Genomic DNA, 25,747 nt, shown 5'->3' on the forward strand with positions numbered 1-25,747 from the left:
TGTATAGATAGGAAAGTTCAAATTTATATATGTCTGAGACGGTGGAGAAAATATAGGAAAGATATCCAGCAGCTTTCGGGCAATTTCAGTATTCAGGCTTGAAATTTATGGTACAATGAAAATTAAAATACTCACAACAAAAATAATAAAACCTGCTTCCTTGCATACCAAATAATTTACAGTTGTGCAGGGATAAGCAAACATGGAAAATATGATGGTTCTATTTTTTAAGTCACTTCTACAATTATACAGCACAAACTAAAACACTTTCTAAGGATTCATTCCCTAATAGATCTTAAAATTCTATTTTTTTTTTTTTTTTTGGAGCCAGGCAGTGGTGGTATACAGGTCTTTAATCCTAGCACTAGGGAGGCAGAGCCAGGCAGGTCTCTGTGTGTTTCAGGCCAGCCTAGGCTACAGAGGTGAGTTCCAGGAAAGGTGCAAAGAGAAACCCTGTCTCGAAAAACCAGGGGGGAAAAATCTATTTTTTGGTGTTTATGAATTTTTTTCTTTTAATTAACGTTTTTTTTTTTTTTGCTTTTTTTTTTTTTAAGTTTTGAGTATGCATACAAACTCACATATGAGTGCAGGTACCCACAGAGGCCAGAGGAGCATGCCAAAACCCTAGGTGCTGTAGTTATAGGCCATTGCGAGCCGTCTGGTATTTGTCCTAGAAACCAACTCAGGCCCTCTGGAACAGTGGAAATCACTTTTAATTGTTAATCCATCTTTCCAGGTCCTGAATATGTTTTCCAGAATGCTTTACTCTGTTGCACTTTTTAATCACTTGATTTGTGTTATTTTTTTGCTATTTTTCATAGAGATTAGTTTTGACTATTACTTCACTGTTAGTTTTGGTAAATCTAAGATATGTATTCTAGCCAGGCAGTGGTGGCCCACACCTTTAATCCTAGCACTCGGGAGGCAGAGACAGGAGGATCTCTGTGAATTTGAGGCCAGCCTGGGCTACACAGTGAGTTCCAGGAAAGGCACAAAGCTACACAGAAAAACCCTGTCTCAAAAAACTTAAAAAAAATTATTCTAGATCATTTCTAAAATTGCTGTTTATATACCACTTGGAAAAGTACCTCCCACAGATAATTTAATATACTGATGTTCTGCTACTTTGCATATCACTTTGTTTTATAAGGGTTTCCCTAGACAAATACTACAAATGTTAAAAGTATACTGTATATAGTAGGCACTCAAGGGATGTTTGAGGGAAAAAAAATGTTCATTGAATACAAATCAAAACTACTCTGAGAGTCCATCTTACACTTGTCAGAATGGCTAAGATAAAAACCACAAGTCACAGCTCATGTTGGGGAGTATGTGGAGCTAGTGGAACAAACACGCCTCCATTGCTGGTGGGAGTTCAAACTTGTACAGACACTTTGGAAACCAATAAGGTAGTTTTTTAGAAAATTGGAAACTGATCTACCTCAAGACCCAACTATACCACTCCTGGGCACATACCCAAAGGATGCTCTATCCTATCACAAGGACACTTACTCAGCGATGTTAAAGGCAGCTTTATTCATAATAGCCAGAAACTGTAAACAACCTAGATGTCCCTCAAATGAGGAATGGATAAATAAATTGTGGTACCTTTATACAATGGAGCATTACTCAGCTGTTAAAAAAAAAATGACTCATGAAATTTGCAGGCAAATAGATGGAACTTGAAAATAATAATCCTGAGTGAAGAACCCAGATCCAGAAAGACAAACATGATATGTACTCACTTATAAGTGGATATTAGCTGTAAAGTAAAGGATAACCTAGCTATTCTTTACAATCCATAGACCCAGAGAAGCTAAATAATGAGGAAGGCTCAAGGGAGGGTTTCATATGAATCTCTCTGGCAAGGGGAAATATAATAGACATTGCTGGTGGAGGAGGGGGGGTAGATGGGAACAGGAAAAATCAGGTTGGGGGAGGACGGAGGAGAGAGTACTGGGAGAGACAACTGGAATTGGGTGGGCATCTCTGGTATGAGCTAGAAACCTAGAGCAATGGACGGACACTTCCAGGAATCTATGAGGGTGACCCTAACTAAGACTTCTAGCAATAGGGGATATGGAGCCTGAACTGGCTATCTCCTGTAACTAGGCAAGATGCCCAAATCTGTTTAATCCCCAAATTTATATATATAGTCCTGTTACTCATTTTAAGTATGACACCAGGAATTTGAATGATAAAGTGGTCCTTCAGTAAGTCCCCAAAGTTCATACACTCCAGGGAGACAGTCTAGTAAATTTCTCATAATAATTATTCTTTGCTTTGAAAAACACTTTCAAATAAATGTTCATACTTTACCACTCCATAGGAATCAGAAACAAGGCGAGATTTTCCCAAGAACAGTCCTTGAAAAACTAAGACTGTCACAAAACCTGAGCATCTGGCAACTCTGCCACCATGAAGTATCCATATGGAAGAGACAAAAATGTGTCAAAGTACCCAAAATGATTTTGGATAGTGTAGAAGAAGATAAAATAAATAATTCAGTATCATCAACACTTTCAACAGCAGGTAGTGATATGATACCTGATTCTATAATGTGCCAGAATCTAACATAAGTGTGTGAGGATGTGTGTGTGTGTGTGTGTGTGTGTGCGTGCGCGTGCGCGCGCGAGTGCGCACAGGGAGCACCAAGAGAATATCATCATACATGAAGCTAAAAACTACTTTTGTAAAGAAGTATTCCTTTTGGTACTTTTCTTTGTAGAGATAGCAGATCTTAGTACAGGTTTATAGACATACGGAAGGAAAAAAATGAAGCCAATGAAAACTTATATTTAGGATAAACAAAGAAACAAATACATTACCTTAGACTCAATGAAGAAAATGCACTGACTTAAAATTATGGCAGAAACTGTATGTGCAAGAAAGTCAAAAAACGTAAAATTATGTTTCCCTCAACAACTATAACTATATCCTCATGCATGTATAAGTATTTTGCATTATTGTAATGATAATACATTTCAGATTTAATATCAGTTTATACAATGTGACTGAAATAGCATGCTTCTGGGAACTATAACTTTAAATGTCTGCACCTCTATGACATAAAATCTTAACTGTAAAACTACATTAATATAGGGTGGGGTTTTGCATTTAAAAAATGAATGAATGGTTAATATCATTAAAGTAAAAGAAGATTGGACAATTTCTGATGATACAGAGAACAAAAATAACCCAAAATAAAGACAACTAGAGACAAATTTACCTTCAAAGATTAACTTAAAAGTCAAGAACAGAAAAGGTATGCACTTGGGAATAAGTAATCTCACTTTTTATATAAATATTATCTTGTGATTAGAGGGTAATTTGTTTCAACTATATTTCAATCTTGTTATAAATTATAATTACTAAAATAATTCAATCACTACATATTCCTAAAAGCTTATCAAAGAAAAATGTGTCAAAATGGTCCCCAGACTTGGGAGAGATGGTTGGAGCCAGTTTTCCTTTCTGCACATGTAACAGAATCACACAAATTTTAAAATGAAATTGCATTATTGTCACCAACCAATTATTCATCATGCAGCTGAACTCAATTCAAATGTAGTTCCAAAATATGCAGCAGCAGCCAACACAGATCAAGCGATGCCATGGAAGAAGTAACTGCACTCTCACTTACTAAGATACTGGGTAGCACAGAAAAGTCCAGAGACAAAGAGCAGAGAGAGTGCAGATTCCAAAAACAGGTGTAAAATATATATTTGTTCCTTTGAGGGTTGGGAGAGAACTCATACATCCTTCCATTGAAAGGGCCCTTTGCCATGGCCTCACAGCAACAGTAGTTCGTTAAAATGAGGACAGATGAGCGTATTCAAAGTCTAGGAAGAAAAGTGATCCAGACCCTATGGAGGTCTAGGATGAAGGCCAGAGGGTTTAAGGAGGAATCGGGAAAGAAAAAAAAAAGGATATACTGCAGAGCATCTTCAATGCAAGGCTCAGAAATTTTTACAGCAATGTAAGGGTGAGATGCTGAGGTACTGTGTCATTATGCACTTTAGAAGGTACAACTGAAAACTTCAAAATTTATTTTAAAATATTACCAAACCAGGAGACATTCTTTGTTTTAAAACATAGCAACTGCACCTCTCCATCTCTCCTCTCCTCTGCTCTCCTCCCACCCCATCCATTTCTCCTCCTCTTCTATTCAGAAAAGGTCAAGCCTCCTGTGGATACCAACCAAACATAGCATATCAACTTGCAGTAAGAACTGGTACCTCCTCTCCTACTATGGCTGGACAAGGCAACTCAGTATGAGGAAAGGGTACCAAAAGCCAGCAAAAGAATCAAATACAGTCTCCCAATGTTAGGAGTCCCATAAAAAGACCATGCTACACTATGTAAAAAATGTGGAGTACCTAGGTCAGTATCATGCAGGCTCTCTTGTTAGTGGTTCAGTCTCTGCATGCCCCTATGAGCCCAGATTAGTTGATTCTGAGTTTTCTTGTGATGTCCTTGACCCCTCTGGCTCTTACAATCCTACCTCCGACCTCTTCCACAGGATTCTCCAAGCTCTATATAAACAAGAGATATTCAAAAGCAGCAAAGACTGAAGACAGGACAATCAATTATAAGACTTATGATAATTCTGATAAGAAACAATAAAAACCCAAAGAAATTAAATGACACTCAGATATAAAAGAGGATTGGAGACTAATAAGTTCTTGCATGCTTTTAAAAAATTACTAGTATTGTGCGTATGGTTTATACAGGGCAAGTACATGTGCCAAAGTGTGCATGTAGAAGTCAGAGGGCAACGTTGTATTACATGGCTCCTGGGATCCAACTCAAGTCTCCTTGCTTACATGGTAATCATCTCTACCTACTAAGCCATCTTATAGGTCCCATCCTGTGGATATCCCTCTGTATGCTGTGAATGTGTTGCTCTGATTGGTTAATAAATAAAGTACTGATTGGCCAGTAGTCAGGTAGGAAGTATAGGCGGGATAAAGAGACAGGAGAATTCTGGGAACAGGAAGGCTGAGTCAGGGGATGCTGCCAGCTGCTGCCAGGAGAAGCAAGAAATAAAGATATAAGTAAGCCATAAACCACGTGGCAAGGTATAGATTTTATAGATTAATTTAAGATGCAAGAGCTAGTCAATAGTTAGCCTGAGCTAATGGCCGAGCAAATTTAATTAATATGAGCTTCTGAGTGATTATTTTATAAGTGGGCTGCAGAACTGGGAAGCGTGGTGACTCAGAGAAAAACTTTCCAGCTACAGTCCCAATTCATGATTATAAAATGTAATGAATATGGACAAAGTGTGCCATTGATAAAAATATGACATTAATGTTGGTGGCTTAGATAAAGTAGAGAAATGATTGAGTACTGTTTAGTAAACTATTAAGTCAAGCTACCAGATGCTTTACAAGCATGCATTTTCTTTAAAAATAAATAGAAATATAATACTACACATAATGATTATAGTACCAAAAGTATTCGGTATATTTATATAAATTAAAGCTTGTACACTCAATATATTTTAATAGGGTTAGTCATACCCTCAGCTGTGTAGATAGCAAAGCTAAGGATCAGAAGAAGGCCTCTACAAAAGCTTACAGAGGTGATAAGTGCAGTCAGACAGAGAGACTTTGGCATTTTGGTACAGAAGTCCTGCTTCAGTTAAAGAAAATAAGGGTGATAAAGTGAAGAGCATTAGAAAGCAAAAGAGAGCCGGGCGGTGGTGGCGCACGCCTTTAATCCCAGCACTCGGGAGGCAGAGCCAGGTGGATCTCTGTGAGTTCGAGGCCAGCCTGGGCTACCAAGTGAGTTCCAGGAAAGGCGCAAAGCTACACAGAGAAACCCTGTCTCGAAAAACCAAAAAAAAAAAAAAAAAAGAAAGCAAAAGAGACACATATAAAATATTATAAGGATGAATTCCTCAGAAGTTCACCAGATGACCAGGGTGCCATGTAAACTATCAATAAACCTTTGTTACACTAACAACTGAAAGAGGACAGCACTAAATGGGCATTTCTCTTGTAAGGGACATATGGAAGAGCTCCAAACTTTCAAGAAGTGAATGCACTTTGGTATTAAAAAAATAAATAAATAACCTCTTAGATAAAACCCAATTATGTAAAAGACACACAAACTCCCTTGAGTGCAGCACAAAATAAGAACAACTCCTCGATATTCCCCTTGACAACATTTCTACTGTACATATTGAGCAATATCTGAGGCACCACCACAGAATCCAGAGAACTGCTAGAAAGTCTCACAATTAGTCATTAGGGTGATATATTTTTTAACCTCTAGAGTATGATATGGAAAAACACAAGAATATATTTTTTTTAATTAAGGATCATCCTATCTATATTCTCAACTACCAAGCTCTCTTTGCTAGGATCCTTCATTACTTTGTTTGTGGATTGTTCTGGGTCATCAGTTTTCCTTCATTAACATCCATACCATAGGATCACCTGGACATTACAACTGCATGCACATTTAAAAGCCACAATTAGCTGAATTAGTTGCCTGAGCCTATCTGCTCTTCTTAGTACTGTAATGCAGAATTTCCACATCTGTTATAGCTGTTCTTACAGTTCTTGTAAGAAACTGGCTGTGCCGTATCATTCCCCAAATAAGTCAGCAAGAAAAAGAACAGCATAATATGAGGAAGCCAAAATTCAATGAAAAATTAAAGCAAAATAATTAAATAAATAAATAATAAAATTCAGTGGATTGGTGCTTAAATGTGATGTTTCACTAACAGTTTTGTTTTCTAATCCTGTTAGAAACACAGACAGTTACATGTATGCCCAGAAGGTAGGAGGAGGAACTGAACATTCCAAGAGCTGAAAAGATAAGTGATTGAGGCTTTTTACAAAGCAGACATGGCAGCATGGTATCTCGCTTATTTTATATACAAATTGAGAATTTAAAATTTTCAGTCCAATTGGATAATGAAAAAGTATCAAACATTAGCTCAAGTAAGTAGTAAAAGTACCTACAAGTACAGTAGATTTTATTGTGACAATGCCTTCGAACTAATATGAAGTAATATATAAAAAAAATTGCAGGCTAATTACTAGATAATTTATGAACTGAGTGTATTGTGAAAATTCACCAAAGAGTAGAATAAATGAAGCAACTCATAGAAATCCCACCACAGATTCTATGTATGTAACTCTAATTTTAATTTAGTCTGTATTTGTGCATTCTTATTTCATGTGTTATGTCAAATCAAACCTACATATAACATTCACTGAAACAAGTTTTTATAGAACAAAGATGTATGGACATGTTACAGATAGTTGTTTCTTTTTATTGAAATGATAAGCAGTTCATTTGAATAAAAGATTTGAAATAATTTAAATAATCAGTGAATTAAATTAAAAGTACTTAAATATATTCTAATTTTTATTTCATTCTCAGTTTTACACAGAATTTTCAAGAAAAAAATAAACCCTGATATTGTTTTCAGTCCTCTCAAGAAAGGACCAAGGAAAAAGCAGAGACAAGTAGACACATTGTCCCAGGGAAGAATATACACCAACAGAGAAAGAACCAGGTAAGGCATGTGACATAAAAAATTGGGCCAAGGAAAGGAACTGTGTTCAAAGAATATAACTTGAATAAGATGCTAGGTCAATTAGTAAATAAAGCTTGAAAAATTAAGTTAAAACTTCAAGAATAAGCTTCATTCAGAATTCAGGAAGTGGTCCTGAAAAATCTTTTAACTGTATCATACATTAAACTCGACAAGCAATGTGTCCATTAGAACTGGTGAGAAGAGGTACCAAATCCACAGAATGGGCCTACAGGATACAGAAAAGGAATTCCTGGAGTGGAGGGCAGGACCTGGATTACACTGAGACTGAAAGGTGAAGAGAAACAAGAGAGAAAGGCCTAGGGTTGATCTCCCAGACTTGAAGAATGAGGAACTTGATAGAGAATGGTCATCTGAAAGGAAGCAGGAATCTAAATGGATATAGTTATCTCCAAGTCACATCAATCAATGGTTTGGAAAAACTGGCTCCCATATGTACAAGCCCTTGAAGCAGGTAGGGGTTATCGGTCAGCCTGATGATATCCAGTTGAAGAAAATAAATAAAAAAGGAGATGCAAGAGAAGGGACAGAATACATAAAAAACTGTTTCTCATTCATATTAGATGTACTTGGTAAGATTACAAAGTAATATTAAAATGTGGATTCATGCAAATATAAATTAGTATTCTATCCTAATCATAGGTTTTAATCTTAATACTAAAAAATAGATTGAGATGGAACATGAAACTCTACTTGGAAGGCTGAGTCAGGAGAACTATTTTGATTTTAAATCTAACCAGGAGCTGGGCGGTAGTGATACACATCTTTAATCCCAGCACTCAGGAGGCAGAGCCAGGTGGATCTCTGTGAGTTCCAGGCCAGCCTGGTCTACAGAGCAAGTTCCAGGACAGGCACCAAAACTACACAGAGAAACCCTGTCTCAAAAAACCAAAAAAAAAAGAAAAGAAAAAAGAAAGAAAAAGAAAAAAAACCTAACCAGGAAGACGGATATGACTTCAAAGCTGCCTAAGACTGTAGCATACTTCTTTCATAAAGAAGGCAGTTTGGACGGATGGACGGACGGACGGACGGACGGACGGATGGATGGATGGATGGATGTCATCTAGTTTGCAACTAAACTAAAACTAGGTTTGATCCTTGGGACTCATGTGGTGGGAGAAAATAACAGATTCCCCACAAGTTGTACTCTGAGCTTGTAAACATACTCTCTACACACACAAAATAAACTGAAAACTTCCTAAAATACAAATTATAAATATACTATTACTATAATAGTATACAAATGGCACCTAGAAAGAATCTATGGAAGAAAGACTATATAGTTGTAAGATCTGGGTTTATAGATTTTTATAGTTAATATACAAATAGTCTATCATGTCGTTTTACATTATTTTTAGAGTTTAAAAAGTATTAGAGCTGAAGAGATGACTCAGCAGTTAAGAGCACTGGCTGGCTACACTTATAGAGGACCCAGGTTCAATTTCCAGCACTACTAGACTACTGACAACCATCTGTAACTCCAGTGAAAGGGGATCTGACACACTCCTCTGACTATGGGCACTAGGCATTCATGTGGCGCACAGACATACAAGCAGTTAAAACACCCATACATATAAAAAATGAAAAGATGGTAAATCTTAAAAATCCTAAAAGAATTAACAATAAAACTTTTAATAGGAAATGTATATTGACTTTTAAATTACTTAAACTGAGATAATTTGTACTTACATGTCTTGAGTAAAAAATAATGCACTTATATATGCCATTATACAATGGAGTCATAAAAATCCTCCAAAATTAGTAATCCTTTTACCCAATTTTTCTATGTTCTAAGGTATATTTAAGAGGTATTCGAAAATTTTCTTTTTTTATTTTATTTTACAATACAATTCAGTCTACATATCAGCCACTGATTCCCTTGTTTTCCCACCTCCCGCCCCCTCCCCTTTCCCCCAGCCTACCCCCCATTCCCATCTCCTCCAGGGCAAAGCCTCCCCCAAGGACTCAGATCAACATGGTAGACTCAGTCCAGGCAGATCCAGTCTCCTCCTCCCAGGCCAAGCCAAGCAACCCTCCATAAGCCCCGGTTTCAAACAGCCAGCTCATGCAATGAGCACAGGACCTGGTTCCACTGCCTGGATGCCTCCCAAACAGATCAAGGCAATCAACTGTCTCACCCATTCAGAGGGCCTGATCCAGGTGGGGACCCCTCAGCCATTGGTTCATAGTTCATGTGTTTCCATTCATTTGGCTATTTGTCCCTGTGCTTTATCCAACCTTGGTCTCAACAATTCTCGCTCATATAAACCCTCCTCTTTCTCGCTAATTAGACTCCTGGAGCTCTACCCGGGGCCTAGCCAGGATCTCTGCATCCAGATCCCTCAGTCGTTGGATGGGGTTTCTAGCACGACAATTAGGGTGTTTGGCCATCCCATCAACAGAGTAGGTCAGTTCGGGCTGTCTCTTGACCATTGCCAGCAGTCTATTGTGGGGGCATCTTTGTGGATTTCTGTGGGCCTCTCTAGCACTTTGTTTCCATCTATTCTCATGTGGTCTTCATTTACCATGGTCTCCTATTCCTTGTTTACCCTTTCTGTTCTTGATCCAGCTGGGATCTCCTGCTCCGCCAAGCTCTCTTTAACCTCGACCCTTGCCCTTCATTACCCTCACTCATATCCAGGCTGTTCATGTAGATCTCATCCATTCCTCCATCAGTGGGCGATCCCTGTGTCTTTCTTGGGGTCCTTGGAGTTTACTTTTTACAGAATGTTTCTAATCAATTCAAAGTTAAACAAGTTAAGTAAAGTTAAGAGAACTTCATTTCAAAACCTGGCTCGTTATTTCAACTGTTCAGTATGTAATATATCCAAAAAAAATAATATAATTCTAGCTGTGAGAACAATACAGATTCTAGGGTCTATATGCTGCTTATATGTTAAGGGCTCAGGAATGTGGATCCAAACTTAAATCTCTCCCTCAATCACAACATCAATGTTTGTTATGTGGTTTTAACAAACCAGTACCTTACAGATGTACAGTGAATGTATGTGTGTGTGTGTATGTGTGTGTGTGTGTATATATATATATATATATATATATATATATAGAGAGAGAGAGAGAGAGAGAGAGAGAGAGAGAGAGAGAGAGAATTGTTCCATCCTCAGTGTTGCTTATATTCTCACACATCATATCATTTTGATAAATGCAATGAATGGCAATTAATACAACTGAATACAACAGATTATTTTGCAGCATTTGCTTGATAAATAGAATAGCAAACTTTAACTTTCCATTCCCTATTTATTGATAGTGAAAATCAAGCTGCTGACTTGTCTATGTCAATAAAGATTGTAAAGGATGAAGAACACAGCTCCATAGATGAGTGCTTCCTAGAATGTTTAAAAAGGCTCTGAATTGAAAGCCCAGAACACAGAATAGCAATAATTCTAACATTCCTCAGGCTCCAAAAGTGGTTTCCAAGGCCTTTTCATTCTATACCCTATGCTTCCTTTGAAACAGACTCCTCATCATACATTTCTGTACTACCTGTAGATGAAATATAACATTCCATTCTATTCTGGAAAATAAATATTCCCTCCAAACAAGCCCACCTGGTCATCATGAATCACTGTACTTAATCTGCACTTACATTAATCTTTTCACATAATCTCTGGCATGGCACTGTATTTCTTTTGTCTTTGCCTCCACTCTCTATGTTAAACTTTCACTCTGCTTTCCATTTAAAATGCTAGTGTATTGGTGTTTGGAAAGTACTGATTTAATGAATGGCAGCTTCATTTGTCACTATTCCTATCCCTATCCATTGGACCCACTGAAACGATTTGTCTAGCCATACTCATACTCCTAAAACAATATTTCCCATGACAACTCAATCATCCTGTACTTTCTCAACTGACCTGCAAATGTGGACCTGCAGTTTTCCTGTTACCCAAAAGCTAGCTCCCTGTTTCCTGTGGCCCGCAAGCAGAACCGACTTAGCTACAATGCCATTCCTTTATATCCAGTATACTAACACTGGACTAATTCTTCCTCTGCATTTCTGCTCAATTATACCTTTTTGATCAAGAGTAATCTACTGTGCTAAGGGAGTGTGCAGGGCCACAGTGAAGTCAAATTTAATTATTCTCTTACTCTTAACCCCTGCTAAGCATCACCAATCATTTAGAAATTGGAATATAAAAAGTTGCTAAATATGGAATTTTCTCCCACCTTCCAACACTATCAGTTTTGGCTACAAAGATTATCTATTTTCTTAAATGCTTTCTGTCTTCTTCAAGTTCCTTTAAAAAAACCAACCTTTGTGTTTGCTTTACAAAAACATACTTGCTCACTCTACAAGTCCTTTGGGTAACTACAGGATTCTAAACACAAGAAAAACAAAAAGCCAAGTAGATTATTTTAAAGCAATGTACTGGCTAATTCCAATTTCAATATAATCCAGGTGAAGGTCTGCTTAATGAGTAGAGTTCTGGGCTTCGTAAGTTTCAGACTACATATTTCATCATTTAAACTGATAAGTTACTTTAGACCAGATCTTCTGAAACACAAAGATATAAGCCAGATTCTTTCCTTTAAAAATACAAAACCATCTTTGGCAAATACAGAATTGTGAGTTTTTTCCATAGGAATGTTTTCACATACTGACACCGCAGATACATGATAATGACATACAGATATTTAATATATAATAAATGTTTACACAAGAAATTATATGATATAGAGTCCCTTCACATTAACACAATGGTAAGCAGGTGATAAAGGAGAGAACATGTGAAACAAGACCTAGCATGAATCAATGTTTTAATACACTGATTGCTATATATGAGATAGGATTTCTATATGAACCCTTTTAAAATACCATATATTTCACTTTGGGTGATGTGTGAGTATAGTAGAATGTCATTAGATATTTCATTTCTGTTGCTTTGGCAGAACAGTAATATTCGGTTTTCTCCTAGGTTCATGAACTATCTAGTCTTGGGTTTTGCCATGCAGGTAGTGTTGGGCATAGGTTCCATCTCATGGAGTGGGCCTGAAATCCAATCAGACAGTGGTTGGTTACACACCCACAACTTTGGAGACACTTCTGCACCAACATGTCATGCAGGCAGGTTACCACATTCTGAGTATGGGGCATTTGCTTAGACCCTTGGTTTACTGGGAGTATAGTTCTATGCAGGGTAAGAGGTAAGGGTAGATTTGTTCTTCTAAAAGTAGCTATCCATTTTTACCAACATCATTTGTTGATGAAGCTGTCTTTCCTCTAATGAGTATTGTTGGTATCTTTGTTAAAAATCTGGTAAGAGTGTAAGGCTTGTATTTTGGTCCTTAATTCTAGTCCATTACAAATAAATCTGTCTTTATACCAGCACCATACTGTTTTTATTACTATAGCTGTATAGTAATAAACCCTTGAATTCTGAGATGGTGATAGCTCCAGCCAATCTGTTATTGTTCAGGATTAGTTTGGCTATCTTGGGTCATTTAGGTTGCAATTGAAATTTAGATTATTTTTCAATCTCTCTGAACTAATTGTCTTGGTAATTTTATGAGGATTGCATAGCATCTATAAACTTCTTTTGGTTGGGTGGCTATTTATATAGTATTAATCCTGCCAACCCATGATCATTAAAAATCTTTCCGTCTGCTGCTATATTCTTCATTTTCTTTTTTCAGTGTCTTCAAGTTTTCATTGTAGAAATCTTCCAGTTCATTAGATTTATTGCAAAATTTTTATTTATATATTTACTTTGAGGCTCTTGTGAATGGTACCACTCTCTGGTTCTCCTTCTAGTTGTGATTGTCATTTGTATATTTAAAAAGGCTACTATGTGCATGCAATAACTTTGAATATTAATAAGAGGCCATGAATTTAAAGGAAAGTGAATGAAAGGTGGTAAATAGGAGGGTTTCTAGGAAGGAAAGGGAGAAATGTTCTAATTAATTCAAAATCTCAAAAACAAACCAAAAATGAAAAGCACATACTCAAAAAAAAAAAAAAAAAAAAAAAAAGGAGACTCTTTTTTTTTATGTGTTAGATTTGTATTTTGCTACTTTCTTTACTGGATATGCTTAACCGCTATAGGAAAATTTTAGTAGAACCTTTACAGTCTTTCATGTAAAGAATATCATCACAAAAAAAAAAAAAAAAAGAAATACGCTGACTTTTTCTTTTGGTATTTGTGACCTCTTTACCTCCTTTATTTCTTTTTTTTTTCCCTAAATAAACTTCTAATATTAAACTGCATAGGAAGGGAGACAATAGATTCCCTTTTTTTTTAATTTGTGATTTTAGTGAAAATCATATTATTTTCTCCATTTAGAAAGATGTTGGCTTTGGGCTTGCTGTACATTGCTTTTATTATGTTGAGATATGTCTTCTTGTATTCTTAGATTCTCTATGGCTTCTACCATGAAGGCATGTTGGATTTTGTCAAAGGCCTTCTCTGTAGGTAATGGGGTTATAAGTAGTTTCTCTCCTGGATTCTAAGAGGTAGATCAGATGTGTTGATTTATGTATGTTGAACCATTTCTGCATCTTTGAAATAGTTGAACTGATCATGGTGGATAATTTGCCTGGCATGTGCTTTTAAAAACTAAACCCACACCTAGGGACATACTTCCTCCTCCAAGACTACACCTACTCCAACAAGGCCACACCTCTTAATACTTATAATCCTATCAAAGTTACAATCCTTGATGATCAAGCTTTCAAATATATGGGCCTATATTTGAATAGGGTCATTCTTATTCAGACTACCATACTCCCCTCCCTGGCTCCCATAGCCTTGTAGCCACATCATAATGCAAAACTATAGTCAGTCCAACTTCAAAAGCCCTCATAGTCTATACAGTCTCAACACTGTTTAAAAGTTCAAAGTTTATGTTGAGATTCATGGCAATCTCTGAACAGTAGCTTCATGTAAAATCTAAATAAAAAATCAGATCACATAGTTCCAACAGCAAGCACAAATAAAGTGAACTTCAGAATTCTAACTCATTTTAGGTTTGTTGACTGCAATACATTTCTCTGATGTTGGTTTTATACCTGATCTATGGCTCTCTTTGGCAGGTATCCCACAACTCGACATCTCCAACATCCTACAGTCTCCCACACAATCCAGGCTTCACCTTCACAGCTCCACACAATGGCCTCTCTAGGCCTCCATGCAGGGACATACCTGGCCTCAGTAACTTTCCTTAGCCACAGAGGGGCATTCCACAACCTCTTTCTTGTATTCTTGACCTAAAGCCAGAACCAAGTGACCAAAGCTGCAAATTTCTGCTACTTGATGGGGCTGTCCCCATACTTCAATTATATTTTCATCAGCTTTCCGTTACTGTTAGTTTCCTTCACTGTGTAAGCTTTTCTTTAATTCCTTTTCACAAGTTACAAGTTTACCTGGATAGGTCTAGCCCAAAGGCTACCATTCCTTTAGTCCACTTACCATCAGGCTTTTCTTTAAACATTTCAGCTCCTCAAACACTGGAGTTAGCTTCATTATACTTCCTGGTGCTCCTTTTCTCCTCCAACTGTACATTTTGTATTTCTATTTGTTCAGTGTGTGCTTTTTTTTATTATAGATATGTATTAAAATGACCACAAATAACCATACAACAGAATTAACACTAGGCTGCCCTCAAATCTTCTCTGCCAGAACTATTAATCCAAAACTCTTCAATTTAACCTCAGGTAAACTGTTCAGAGAAGGGCAGAAAGCAGCCACATTCTTTGCCACAATATCACAAAAATGGTCTCTAGGCCACATACTAATATTCTTGCCCCCAGAACCTTTTTTTTCAGATGAAAGCCAAGAGGTCAGAGCAATAGCTAAGAGCTAAAAACCTTACCTCCACTGTTGCTGTTGCCCTACCTCTCTGAAAGAGACCTACTTCCTGTGTGTCTGTCTTTTTATGGTGTTTCTGTTCTGCCTTCTCATTGGTTGTAAACCCAACTACAATACCTCCTAGTCACTGCCTGTCTGTACAGACTTCCAGGTCTTCTATGGTTGGTATTGAGATTAAAGGCGTGTGTCTCCATGCTGGCTGTATCCTTGAACACACAGAGATCTGCTTAGCTCTGCCTCCCAAGAGCTGGGATTAAAGGTGTGCACTACCACTGCCCAGCTTCTGCTAAGGCTTGCTATTAGCTCTGACCCCCAGGCAACTTTATTTATTAACATACAAATCACATTTCAGTACAAATAAAATATCACCATATTTCCCCTTTTCTAATTTAATAAAAAGAAAAAAAGGGAAAAAGTTGTAACTAATGTAAGAAAAAGTATACATAAAAGTACAATAACTATATACCATATATACAAGTAATAAATACCTAAACAATGTCTAGTCCATTTGTATTTGACAAATTCAGAGAAAATAATTCCATTATCTATCCTATTTTGGTAAGTCCAAAATGTACCTAATTCACTTTCTATCCTAACTAATCTTCAACTATAACTCATATTCAACTATAACTAACTAACCTTCAACTATAACTAACTAACCTTCAACTCTAACTAACTAATCTTCAATTCCCTCAGAGACCAAAGAAGAAAATAATAATACCTAATAAAAAATAAAAACAGGAAGTGCATGCAAGCAGCCTCCAAAACAAAAGAAAATGTGAGTTGACAGAAACAGCCAGCTGCCTGGATAGTCACCTGAGGTTTCTCGGCAGTGTTGGGGCATCATCTTCAGCCTATAGGCTTAGCATATCTGACGGACTCATTTGTGAAGTAAGATGTAAACAAGGTCAGTAGTTCAACCTCACATTGGGTGAGAGCAATCCATGTACCAGAAACACCTGAATTCCACTAGTGTCCTATCATGATTCAGGATTTTAAATTCTGGAAATGGTTAATGTTTTTTTTTTTTTCAATTCAGCTGTCCATTTTTCTTGGCTATGTGTGTGTGTGTGTGTGTGTGTGTGTGTGTGTGTGTGTGTGTGTGTGTGTCTTCATCTCAGCATCCTGTTCTTCTCCGTGGCTCATATGTAGAACTGAATTGTATTGTAAAATAAAATTTAAAAAAAAAAAAAATAAGAATAGAACGTACACATTCCCAAAGAGTTGGTGTGGGGCGAGTGGTCTTTTTTTTTTGTTTGTTTTTTTTAATGGGTTTTGGGTCTGGGATAATTTTCATTGTTTAGGGGGGTTGGTTACAAGTTGTTGTTTAGGGTTAGGAAAAGGGCTAAGCAAAGGAAATTAGATTTAAGGTTCTTGTTTAAAAAAAAAAAGACAATTACTAGTTTTAAATACATTGGGTTGGATTGTTTTATATTATATACAAATTATATATATATATATATATATATTGAAATTGATATTGTTAGAAAATGCTATATGTATATTTCTTTTTTTTTTTTTTTTTTTTTTTTTTTTTTGGTTTTTCGAGACAGGGTTTCTCTGCGTAGCTTTGCGCCTTTCCTGGAGCTCACTTGGTAGCCCAGGCTGGCCTCGAACTCACAGAGATCCGCCTGGCTCTGCCTCCCGAGTGCTGGGATTAAAGGCGTGCGCCACCACCGCCCGGCACTATATGTATATTTCTAATTGTACTTGTACCGTTCATTTAATAAAGTAATGCAATTTTCTGATCCTTGAATGTTATTATTACCAACTATTAAGATATAAAGAAATGAAAGTTAGTAGTTAGACATTATAATAGAACTTGTAGTCATATTAGTATGTTTTCAAAATTGAGCAGATATATTTTAGATAGACAGGTCATCTTCAAACCCTTCAGAGATCTACAGAATATGGCATTTAAAATGTTTTAATAACAGAAATTTTTTCTTTCTGTTATAACTATGAGACATGTCGGCTCCTGGCAGTATCAATCTACTTCAGAGAAAATATGGGCATTGAAGAAACTGCATATGGAGTTAACTTTCATTGTGGCAAAAGTTAGCCACTGGACAACAAAGTATCCTCGAATCAACTGCTGACAAACAGGACAGACAGGACATGAAACAAAGGACTACCGATTCTTGCCAAAACAAATGTGGTTATGGCTTTATCAAAAGGCATCTTCTGAGGCCAGGACAATATAGCACCATCCTTGAAGTGGCCTTCGCAATCTGGAAAAGGTACAGTGCCCTTTTCTTCGAAGACAGCTGAACAGGCAGTGGGCCAATGGCTTCTGGTGTGCAGTGGAATGGCAGCTATTACAGTTATTCTTGAAGGGTAACTAAACTCACACCCCCCAGAAAATTTTTGAGCTAGACCTCCACAGTTCAAATTGCCCTCAGCACTGTCTTCCATGTAGCTACTAGTATGGCCTATTTAGTCTCACTTAAAGTATTAAATACCTTCCTAATCCAATGTCCTAAAGTCCACATTCCACCAAGAAGCAACATGGTCAAGCCTGTCACAATACCCAGGCTTCTTGTACCAACTTCTGTATTAGTCTCTGTTTCATTGCTGTGAAAAGACACCATGACCAGGGCTACCCTTGTGAAAGAAACACTTAATAGAGGGGTTGCTTACAGTTTTGGAGGTTTAGTTAAGTATTATCATGGTAAGGAGCATGGAGGCATGCATGGAGCTGGAGCAATAGCTGAGAGCTATGTCTTGATCTGCAGGTCAACAGAGACACTACCTGGCAAGAAATTTTGAAATTTCAAAGCACATCCACCCCAAGTGACACACTTCTCCAACAAGGTCATACCTCCCAATACGTGTAACCCTCTCCAATAGTTCCACTCCCTGGTGACCAAGCATTCAAATATAGAAGCCTATGGGAACCATTCTTATTTAAACCATCACAATGTTTTAACTATAATATATTGTGCACAACTTTTCTGATGTTGTCTACTAGGTGGGATGGAAGCCACTTGAAACCTGATACTCAACTCTTTCCCCTCCTTTGGGAAGTTTTCTTCTATTTTCCTAAAGATATTTTCTACACTTTTGGTATAATTAATTTCTATTCCATGCCAATATTTCAGAGGTTAAATCTTCCCATGGTATCTCCAAACTTGCCTGAGATGTATTCAATTTTTTCAAATTTGTCATTGACCTCTACTGGGTGACCCAATTCCTTTACGTTGTATTCTATCCCTACTATCTGTTTTTGATAGGATCCATTTTGTAGGGGTAGGGTGGGGGGTGGGAAGGTGGGGGAAGGTTCCACTGAGCTTTTTAACTAGTTACTGGGCTTTTCATTTACAGCATCATTTCAATTTAGATTTACTTTAATATTTCAAACTCTATTTTCATGTCTTGGATTAACTTCCTTACTTCATTTATCACTTTGTCTTTATCTTCTTTAAATTGCTGGAGCAGTCACAATGTGTTTTTTGTTTGTTTGTTTGTTTGTTTGTTTTTCTTTGTAAGATCTGCCATATACTTTTCATTAGGGGTCTGTGGTGGTATTGTGTTCCCCAAAATATTGTGTACTCTAATAAATTTATCTGGGGTCAGAGAACAGACAGCCACTAGATACAAAGGCTAGAAAATGGTGGCACTCACACCTTTAATCCTAGCATTCCAGAGATAGAAATCCCTCTGGATCTCTGTGAGTTCAAGGCCACATTGGAAATAGCCAAGCATGGTGACACACGCCTTTAATCCCAGAAAGCCAGCCTTTAATCCCAGGGAGTGGTGGTACAAAGCAGAAAGATATATAAAGCGTGAGGACCAGAAACGAGAAGCATTTGGCTGGTTAAGCATTCAGGCTTTTCGAGCAGCAGTTCAGCTGAGAGCCATTGAGATGAGAACCTTTAAGATTCCTGCTACAGGGGTCATTATTACTATATGATTTTTTTCTAATGTGACTGTTTAGCTTGGTTGTCTGTATTTTTATTCCTGCATTGAAATTTGCACATCTGGAGTTAGTTTGCTGCTTGAGTTTGTCTTTCCTTTCTTTTCAAGCTACTTTTCTTCTCTCAGCAAATGTTTACAATGTTCAGCATGGAGCTAATTCATCACAAGGTTGGGATCTTGACTTCTCTTTGTCTGATATTTGGAGACACAGCCTTTGTAAAGGTCTTCATTTATCTGTGTATTAGTGACATTTTTACTGCTGTGATGAGACAACATAACAAAGACACTTTATGAAGCAAAAGTTTTGCAGACTTAGGGTATAAGAGACTTAAAGAGTATAAGACCATCAAGGCAGGAAACATGGCATGACAAAGGAACAGCAGCTGATAGTTCCCATCCATATCCACAAGATGTGGGTTTGATTTCCAGCACTCCCATAGTGGCTCACAGTTCCAGGGGATATAATGCCCTTCTGGCTTCCGCAGGCACACATGGTACATAGACATATATGCAGGCAAAACACCTATACACACAGAAAAATAATTTTAAAATTTTAAAGTGGGAGAGGACTACAGCAACAGCTCTGCGTCATGCCATGCCATACGGCTGGGGCACTCAGGACTCAACCAAGCGCAGCCCAGGGTTTCTAGTCCAGGACTTGCAAGAGGTCTCTAGCAACAGCCTGGTGCTATGCCATACCATGTGGCTGGGGCGAGCAGGATTTAACCAAGTGCAACCTGGAGTTTCTAGACCAGGACCCACAAGAGGACTCCAGCAGTAGCTCCACATCAACCAGGAACCCTCCCAGGGTCAGGCTCCATGATGAGTTGAGTTGAGTACAGGATGGGAGATAAAAGAGCCAAAGAGGTAGAATGGTTCATGGGCTGGGGAGAGAGACGAATCTGAAGAGGTGAGGGTATTGAGGAACAGGCTGATGTGAATGGCCTGCTTACCACCCAAATCCAGGGTGATGTCTAGGCCTAGGATATAGCCAACAGCCACCTCTTTGTACAAGGCCCCGAAGCAGCCAAAGGGGGCTGGGATGATGTTTGTGGCTCCTGTTGCCAATGAAGGCTGTGCAGAGGTCTGTAGTCAAGGCCATCAGAGCCATGTTGGTGTCCAAGGCCATGCTGCCTTGGGGGCCATGAAAATCCAGGTGCCTTTGCTGTCACCTGTGCCCAGGCTACTGCCAAGAACTATATCTGTGTTTGTGGTCCTAACACAGTCAGGGTCTGTGTTGATGTTCAATGGCCCTTGTTGCCACCAAAGACCACACAGATGACCAGGGTCTAGGAGGCAGCCTGTGACCATGTTGATGTCAGAAGTCCATACCACAGCTGGGACCATACCGATATAGGGGGCCTGTATTGCCACCTGGGGCCATGAAGACATCCTAGCAGGGCTGCCTAGTTTCCATGTCTTGGTCTGTCCTGACTCCTATTACTACTTAGGTCTTTGCAGATGCCAAGGGTCTAGCCAGCCACCTGAGACCATGTTGGTGTCTGGGAGCCACGAAGCCACCAGGGCCATACTGATCTGGGTGGCCTGTGCTGATGTCTGATATCAATGGCCCATGTTTCCACATGAGATCATAAGAATCATGCCTGTTGAGGTCTGAGGGCAGTGCTGGGCTGGCCCTGTCCCTCAATGGATACTGCAGCAAGAGCCCTGGGGAGAGTCAATGGTGTGACAGAGGACAGAGGCCTCAAATCAAACCAACAACTCATGATAATAAATACTTGCAAATGAAGAAGAAAGGACTAAATGGTAAAGACACACCACAGTTTCAAGACTGAAATTCTTTTTTTTTTTCTTTCCCTTTTCATTTCTTCTTTCTTGTTTTGCTTTGTTGATGATCTGGTTTGGTTTTTTGTTTTCCTTTAAAACTTCGTTTTGCTTTGGGGGGAGTGGTAGCAAGGGCAGAGGGCAGATGTGGGGGTATGGGGAGATGGGTAGGATCAGGATGCATGATGTGAAAACCGCAAAGAATCAAAAAAAGTTAATCTAAAAAAATTTAAAGTGATGCATTTTAAATGAATAATTAATAAATATGAAAGCTAATGATATCACATATAACTCTATATCCTAAAAATAAGAGGGTGGGTTTTTTTTTTTTTTTGCAATTTAGATAGCTAACTCTACCTTTAAAACATGTAAATATATTTTATAAAATGTAAATTATACTATTTGTATCATTTTTATAATATAATTTTCACTTATCATTTTTGAGATATACTCAAGAATATAACCAAGTCTTTAAACATTTAACAGCATTGTTTTTAATGGCTATGAAATGGATATTCTACTATCTAAAAATTCTATAATTTATAAAACTGTTTCCTAATTATTGGATAGTTGTAACAGGAATCTTAAAAGTTCTTATTAATAAAATCAAACCCAAGGCCAGTTATTGGGGTGAACACTGGAAGATCAGAGAGACAGAACAAGCCACAGCTAACCTCACCTGGCCAACTTCTCAGCTGATCTTGTCTCCTCAGACTGGAGGCCTCTGAGTCCTCATCCGGAATGGGTCTCAGCTGAATTGCTGCTCAAAAGCCTGAAAACTTAACCAACCGAATGCTTAACCAGCCGAATGTTTAACCAGCCAAATGCTTAACCAGCCAAATGCTTCTAGTTTCTGGTCCTCACGCCTTATATACCTTTCTGCTTTCTACCATCACTCCCTAGGATTAAAGGCTCACTTTCTGGGATTAAAGGCATGAGTCACCATGCCTGGCTGTTTCCAATGTGGCCTTGAACTCACAGAGATCCCAGATGGATTTCTGCCTCTGGAATGCTAGGATTAAAGGCGTGTGCTATCACTGCCTAAGTGGTGGCTTTCCTGTTCTCTGACCCCAGATAAGTTTATTAAGGTACACAATATTTTGGGGAACACAATACCACCACATTTCCTCTCTATTTGTCTAAAATTAAAGAAAGCTTATAACTAATACAAGAAAAACTATCCAATAAGTATATACAATAGATACAGCCAAAAATTACATTAATGATGTCTAGTCCATTAACATTTGACAGATTCAGATAAAAACTCCATTATATATTTTAACAATGTCCAGTCCAGTAACATCTGATAAACTCAGACCAAAAAATTTTCATTACTTATCTTATTTAAAACAAGTAGTTCCTTTTTAAAAGTAGATTCCATAGATAGTTGAATTGCTTTCCAATTCTTACACATAATGTTTTATTCATACTTATAATCATTCATTTAACAAAAATGGTAAAAGTTCTCAGATACTATCATATTTACAAACTAATACTTTAGCTCAGAAGTGTCCCAGATAGTGGCAGGAGATATAACACTACTATCCCACAGACAAAGCAGAATGACCCACAGACTCAGATCAGTTTTTGCAAGGCCCCTGAGGCTCATGCAACATGAAGTCGCTAAGCTGGAATATGCTTAGGCAGTAGGTTTATATCATAGCTGAAGAACCTGTGCTTAGGAAACCCAAATCCTTTATAATGAGCTACAAAAGAAGGTATACAACCCTTTATTCAAGAACCTGTCTTATACTGGATAGTAACTAAATCAGGTATCTAATCGGAAAGGGCATAATATCTGTATACCCCAATGCTGTTACTCAAACTTCATTGACAAGAGTTTAGAACAAAACTCATTCAGTGTTTCTATGTGCAAAACATAAAATGTAAAGAATGCTGTGGAATAATCCTTTTCTACACTGTAAAGTTTGTCACTCAAATTGGTTTAATAAAACACTGATTGGCCAGGAGCCAGGCAGAAGTATAGGCCAGGCAACCAACTAAGGATTATGGAAAGGAGAAGGGCAGAGTCAGGAGATATAGCCACCCAGCAAGCAGGACCTGTAAAAATAAGGTCACAAGCCACAATTCACAGGGCAAAGCATAAATAGAAATATGGGGTAAGTGTAAGAGTTAGCTGGTAACAAGCAAGCCTGAGCTATCGGCCAAGCATTTATAACGAATATTAAGGCTCCACATCGATTATTTGGGAATCAGCTACCAAGTATTTGGGAACAGTCAGACAGGAGAAAAACGTCCCATTACAAACAAACCCAGGGAAAATAATTTTCCTACATTCTCTAGAATAAATATGTTAAATATGAATACTGACCTACTTGATACAACACACTTTTTTTTTTTTTTAGAAAACGTGAACCACTTCTATGAAGACAGATGAATCTTGGCTCTTAAATTTCAAGCTGTTCTCCTTGGGGAAGCTTTTAATTACCTACTATGTTCAGAAGTCTGAATTGACCATGTCTGTTGTTTATAATGATGTTTTTAATTTTCACATTAATGGTTGTCTTAAAATACTATCTAGCATTTACAAAAACTTCTAATTTTCCTTATCTCACTGTTATCAAAATAATGCTGCTCAAACACAGAAAATAGCAAATATAGATGCTTACATATCGACCCCCCCCCTTTTTTGTATGTTTGGCTTGTTTGTTTGTTTGTTTGTTTTGAGACAGAATTTCTCCATGTAGTTTTGGTGCCTATCCTGGATCTAGCTTTGTAGACCAGGTTGGCCTCGAACTCACAGAAATCCGCCTGGCTCTGTCTCCCAAGTGAGTGCTGGGATTAAAGGAATGTACCACCACGACCAGGCTTACATATCAATTCTTAATAATAAAAACAAACAACAACAACAACAAAAAACATCTGAAGCAATTTTCTTATGGGGAAAATCAGTAATTTCTGGTGTTTAGAGCCAGTCAATAGAAGAGTTCTAGACATTTCAATATTTGTGTAAAATGCTTTTTTACACAGTATTTTCTATAACTTGTATGTCAACAATATAGAAATGATAGCTTCAAACCAATAGGACAATAATGGAATTTACTGTGGTTAATAAAAGAGGTACAAAGTGATCCAGGACTGAATTTAACAAAAAGGAGCCCATATAACTGGAACAAAGGCATTTGGCTGAAATGATTGTACATACTTAAAATTTGCAATTTGCCTAAATACAAACATGTATTTCAAGATATATTCATAGTAGTGAATATTTTGAAAAGCAGGATAACGTTACATGTAGCACTAAGACAAAAATTACATTGGAACCTACACCTATAATCAGAGCACTCAGCACTTGGTAGGCCGTTGGGGGGATGGGCCTAGGTCATACTGTAAGTGCACATTGGCCTGGGTAGAGAGGAAACCACTATCTCAAAAAGTTTCCCCCCTAGGAGAAAAATTAAAAGTATCAGGATTCTAAATAATATACTTTATAATTTTATGATTGTGTGTCCTCCAAGTTTTTCATGTTTTCCATTGTATACACACAAAATGAAGGAGTCAAAGAACTTATGAGATGAAATGCATAGGTATGATCTATTTCACAGGCATTCTGATAAGAAGATGAGCTGAGACTCACCACAGCAAAATAAAAATATTCTTGTGACTAAACCATAGCTAAATTTAGAAATTTTAAAACCATGATGCTAAATATCATTTTAAATATTTTAAACTATTGAAATTCAATTTAAGTAATTTTAATTTGAGGTATTAAAATTTAAATGATTTAAATATTTTAGTATAGTATTCTCAATTAAATATGTCACTGAGAAATTACTATCTAGATAAAAGATTTCTTAAAAAGCTCAACTCAGGAAGCTTATTACCATTTTGAAAAATTATTGCATAAATGAAAAGGTACAATTATTCAAAAGTACTAAGATTTGAAATCTAATTGCCATTACCTACAGGTAACGTATAAATGCACAAATCTCTAGACAATCACTTGAAACTGAGATGACTTTAACACAGATACCTATGTTCTTTCCTCTCTTAAGATCATGAACAGCAGGGTGTGTGGTAGCACATGCCTTTAATCCCAGCACTTGGGAGGCAGATCCCTGAGTTGAGACCACCCTGGTCTACAGAGTTCCAGGATAGCCAGCAATACACAGATTAACCCTGTCTTGAAAAACCAAACAAACAAAGAACATGAACAAAGAAGAAAAAGGTTTGAAGGGCGATGTAAGAAGGCAGGTAGACAACGTAGTGAAGGAGACCAAACTAAGTTGCCTGCTTCCTTTTCTCAGTGTTTCTTGTTCTCTATCTTGATCAGGACACTCATGCTTCCCTTTTGTTTCTGAGTGGTAATTTCATGGAATATAAAATTCTGGGTGAACAATTTTTTCATCACTTTGAAGACCAGGCTCTTCTGTCTTCTTCAACATAAAGTCAATGTTCATATTATCTTTGAATTTTTGGTTGGTTTCAGATCGAAAAGTAAATCCAGTTCCTGTTATTATTACTGTTTAGAAGCTGACATTTTCTAACAAATACATTTAACCACAAATGAAAGAGCAAATCCAATATGGCTATTAGGGTGGCAAAACAGAAACTAAAACATACTTGCTTTGTCTACATTGGCATAATATGACTCCAGTGGGAAAAGCAACATAAATTT

At 37.5% G+C, this 25,747-nt stretch overlaps 1 protein-coding gene across 19 annotated transcripts in view; it reads right to left on the reverse strand.

Moving 5' to 3' along the window:
- Qtman (queuosine-tRNA mannosyltransferase) overlaps nt 1-25,747 on the reverse strand; it is a 451,643-nt gene that overhangs the window by 255,486 nt on the left and 170,410 nt on the right. The window lies entirely within an intron of this gene.

This window comes from Peromyscus maniculatus, chromosome 4, assembly GCF_049852395.1.
Source record: "Peromyscus maniculatus bairdii isolate BWxNUB_F1_BW_parent chromosome 4, HU_Pman_BW_mat_3.1, whole genome shotgun sequence".
NCBI lineage: Eukaryota > Metazoa > Chordata > Mammalia > Rodentia > Cricetidae > Peromyscus > Peromyscus maniculatus.